This window comes from Notamacropus eugenii, chromosome 2, assembly GCF_028372415.1.
Source record: "Notamacropus eugenii isolate mMacEug1 chromosome 2, mMacEug1.pri_v2, whole genome shotgun sequence".
NCBI classification, from domain to species: Eukaryota; Metazoa; Chordata; class Mammalia; order Diprotodontia; family Macropodidae; genus Notamacropus; species Notamacropus eugenii.
In genome coordinates, this window is record NC_092873.1 from 435,696,057 (window position 1) to 435,700,571 (window position 4,515).

A 4,515-nucleotide genomic window follows, 5' to 3' on the forward strand; every position below is an offset into this window, starting at 1 on the left:
ATCCTCTATATAGCTTGTTTTGCATATATTTGTTTACATGTTGCATCCTCTGTTAGGATGTAAAAGCATTGAGAACAAGGATTGTCTTTTGTCTCTTTTTGCATCTCCAGTGATTAGCACAGTGCCTGACACGCAGAAGGAATTTACTATGCCTATTGATTCATTGATCGACTTGGTTTATAAACCTATACTGCTCTGTGATATTTGTGAAATATAAAAGCGACAGGCACATTTTCTAAATTGTAGCATAAAGAAACAAGTTCAGATGCTCTCTTTAGAGTTTTCAATGATTTCATAAAGGATAACAATAATGACTGGTCAAAATGAGTCAGGATTGATGTCAAAAAAGCATGACAAGCCCATGGGGCATATGTGAAAGCTCTGTCATCAGACACCAAATGTACAGCATTTGTAGGCTACAGCAAGAATGGGAAATTACTGGTAACAAAGGAAGAGAATGCTGAGCTCTAGCCTGGTCTAGAAAAATCTGTGAAAGCTGTGAAATTCATCAGAGTCCACGCTTTTGATTCAAGAACATTCATCAACTCTATTGTTTGCCTCATGGAAAAGTCCTCAGTTGTCTTTTCAAGTTACAGGTGAGTTAAGGACTTTTCTGCATCGATCCAATTTTCATTTCACTCATTGGTCAGCTGACTCTTGATCACTAAGTAAATTGGCATGCTTAGCAGATATTTTCAGCCACTTAGATTCCTCCTAAGTTTTCAGGGGAAGTCTGCAAATGAGTCCATAGTTCAGAATAAAAGAAAAGCATTTATTAAGAAATTAGGCCTGTGATCTAACCCTCTGATTTAATCAATCCAATTATAAAGTATTTTATTATATTTCTACTGATGTTGTTGGCAGGCGTACAACCCCGCAGCTAGGAGAAAGAGGACATAAACTATGATGTCATGATGAACCAACATGACGCTGGATAATAAGACGGGCTAATGGGGAGAGGCTTCCAATAGTCTGGGGAGATCCTGTGTGTCTGTGATGCCTACCAGAGCATGAAAGAAGTCTGTAGAAAAAGAGGTAGTGAAATTATATTTCTGAGCTGTGGTACTGATGAGCCCAAAATTGTAAAAGTGGAGAACTAGTACCCTGAGGAAAGGAAGAACTACTATCCCTGAGAGCAAAGGAAAATTGTAGACCTAATGGTCAAGATGATGAAAGGAACTGGGAACAATTGGTGCCATCTTCTGGAAGCTAAGGGGCATCGCAGGAGGTAATCACAACTGGAGAAGGGACTGCCTTGAAGAACCTCAGAAAACAGCCCATGTGAAAGTTAATGCAGATTTGGATTGAGAGCCTTCCATCTCTAAAGCAGCGATCTTATGATCTTTTTTTGTTTTGTTTTTTTTAACAATATTTTATTTTTTCCAGCGACATATAAACCTATGATCTTTTGAATCCTGTTTCCTTTTACTTCTGTATATACCTATTTGTCTTGTGAGCCTATATGCTTGTAAGAGGAACAAATAAGTGGGGGATGAGGGGGGATAAGTATGCCAGATACTGAAGTTCCTACGTGATCTGGGTGGTAGCAACAAGTCAAATAAGTGAGAAGCCCCCCAAAATATCCCCAAGAGGAGGAAGCCTATGAAAACAAGGGTTGCATGTATCTTATTATTTCTCACATGTATGTAGACGCTGTTGTGATCAATAAAATACAAATGTATTTAAATGTTCTGCTGAGTTTGTGGTAGCTAGTAGTCACTGTATTTTTTCAATCATAACAGTAATGATTATTATTAATTGTAAAACTAACACTATGTCCCTTCTATCTCTAGCATTCTGTGATTCTGTGACTTGGGTTGCCATCTTGAGTCTGCCACTTATTTAGTTTTGTGACCTTGGGTAAATCTATTCAGTTCTCCAAATCTCATTTTTTTTCTTCAGAGATTGTTGGGACTGGAAGCTCAATTCCGTGTGGACGGTCTCGGGCGGGTAAAAGTGGGACTTCTAAATCTTAGAGTCTTACGAGGCCCTCCATGAACAGCGGGGGTTCGAGAAGGTCAGACTGAGCTAGCTCGGCTAGCTCGGGTATTTCCGCCTCTCCCCCGGAGATACCTGATGGGTGGAGTCTCCCTGCCCTCGAGGTCGTCCCGGATTGGAGCACACCTAGTTACCTAACAGCATGGTATTGAGATGCAAACTGTGTGGCTGAAGATTAAGTAGGATTGAGGAAGCCAGAAAGCTCTCTCTTAGCACGTGTGGAGCCAAAGAGAAAAGTAGGGCTCCTCTTCTTTTCTTTCCTCTCTCCCCTCCCCCTCTCTCCCCGCTTGTACTTCTACTTCCAATCCCTTAAGCTTAGCCTCCTTAGGAAATCTCCCCCTCTTCCTCCTAAGGAAGACTCCCCTGCACTTGTAACCGACTCCCTGAAATAAAGCTCAACCCCTGTTCGACTCTGGAACGTCCTTTCTCTCATATGTGCATCCAGCGTGGCCAGCCGAAGACCTGGGACAGGTAAGAAAGACTCGGGTAGCCCAATACAGGCCTCTAGGCTTGGCAAGAGATAATAACACACTTATTACCTACCTCACAGGCTTGTTGTGATGATTACGTGAGATAATGTGGTCAAAGTGCTTTGTAACCAATAAAGTGTTAAAGAAATATCAATTACTATGGTAATCCTATTATTTGTACCCATAAACAAGGACCTAAAAGAAAGTACTGGGGTTTTGGGGTTTTTTTTTGCTACTGTGAAGAGAATATAAAAATTCATTTTCTCCCCTCAGACCTGAACCTCTTGGTCTGTCTGTGACATCTCCATGTCCCCATAGTCAAAAGCTGTGTCCCCTCAAGGGTCAGATTTGATCCTAAGGTCAGTCTGCTTCCGGGTCTGGATCTTCTCATTTGTTTGTACCTTGAGGTGTAGAGATGAGGAGAAGGTTGTTCTCTCACTTTTGAAAATGGAGAGTATCCTAACACTCTTTAGGAAAACTTTGAACAGTTTTGCAGGAGGTGGGGAAGCTGCTATGTTTCATAAAAGGCCAAGTGAGACGCCTTGCTAGGACCCCCAGAACAGTGGCCCACAGATACAAGATCAGGTAAGAGACTTCCTCAGCTGAATTTGCCACCAGAATTCTGACCCCTTCGGAAGGCTTGAGGGCTGACCATCTTCTGAGAGCCTAGGCAAGAAATGGAGGCAAAGGAAGCAGATGGATGGTGGAATGAGAAGGTTTTCTTGTGCACTAGATGTCACTATCCCAGGCCCAACCTGACCAACTGAGGTCTGGGAAAGGAGAAATGAGAAATGTGCATCTAGCTCTGAAACTTTCTGCTATTCCTAGCACAAGAAGGGGAGGCTGTTATGGTCCAGAGGGAGAGATGAATGAGGGAATTCCATGTCGCATATTCTGCTACTGACGTGGAATTAGGGTTCTTAGAGAGTAGGGACTATTTTGGTTGTTTAGTCACATCTGATTCTTCGTGATTTTCTTAGCAAAGACACTGGAGCGGTTTGCTATTTCCTTCTCCAACTCATTTTACAGATGAGGAAAATGAGGCTCAGAGAAGATGTGACTTGACCATGATCACATAGGCACTTGATGGCAGAGCTAGCTTTTGAAACCAGGTCCTCTGACTAGAAATCCAGCCCTTTCCATTGCACAGCATATGACCCTTTGAACCTCCTCAAAGCATCCCAGGTTTATAGCCCAAGGTTTACTTTTCACTCTGATGAAAAGGGCTGGATTATTCAAGTGGGTGACCCTGGCTTTTTGAAGTCTATGCCAATGCAGCCCAAACTATGGTGGGCTCTACCTAGCTAGAAAAACTTCAGGTGTTAACATGGTTAAGTGACTTTGCCCAGGGTCAGTGGGTCAGTGACAGGGTTGTCACTGCATTAGGCTGATGAATGTTTAAGGCCATAACAAGTTGTGTGAGCCATCTTACTAAAATGGGAAGGGATTAGCATAGGGAGGGGAAGTACCCATATCAGGGACATCAGAGACCCCTGAAGGATTCAAGTGGTTGAGAGTCAGGAGAAAATGGGCACTGGTTAGTATGAGTGAGGTGGAAAAGTCGGGGTGAAAAAAGGAAGAATTCAGTCTCTCTAGAAGGGGACAAGGGACCAGGTGGAACCCTAAGCCTGAATGTGTTTGTCTGCTGAACACTGGTGGATCCAAGCAGATTCCCAACAGAACCGTTAACCAGTCGTTTTAGCACCTGGGACGAATTGGCAAAGATGTGGGACTGAGAGCCCTGGTCACTAGAGGAGGGGCTGATGCAGAAGTGGGAGGCCCAAGGAGGTGATCATTTCCATACTATTTGAACTGACTTCTTTGCTAATTAGGTGCTAAACCCAGATGTTTCTATGCTACTAAAACAGTGAAAGATTCTCGATTTGTGTGGCCTGAGGCAAGGCCTGTGGGATTATGGTGAGGTGAGGTCATCCGTTGAAGGGACTCTTTGGAAATAGGCTGGAAGATGGAGGCTGTGCCTTTAAGTGACTTTCTCCAGGCTTGGAAGTTAATGATTTGTTCAGGAAGGGATTTCACAACCTTGCCA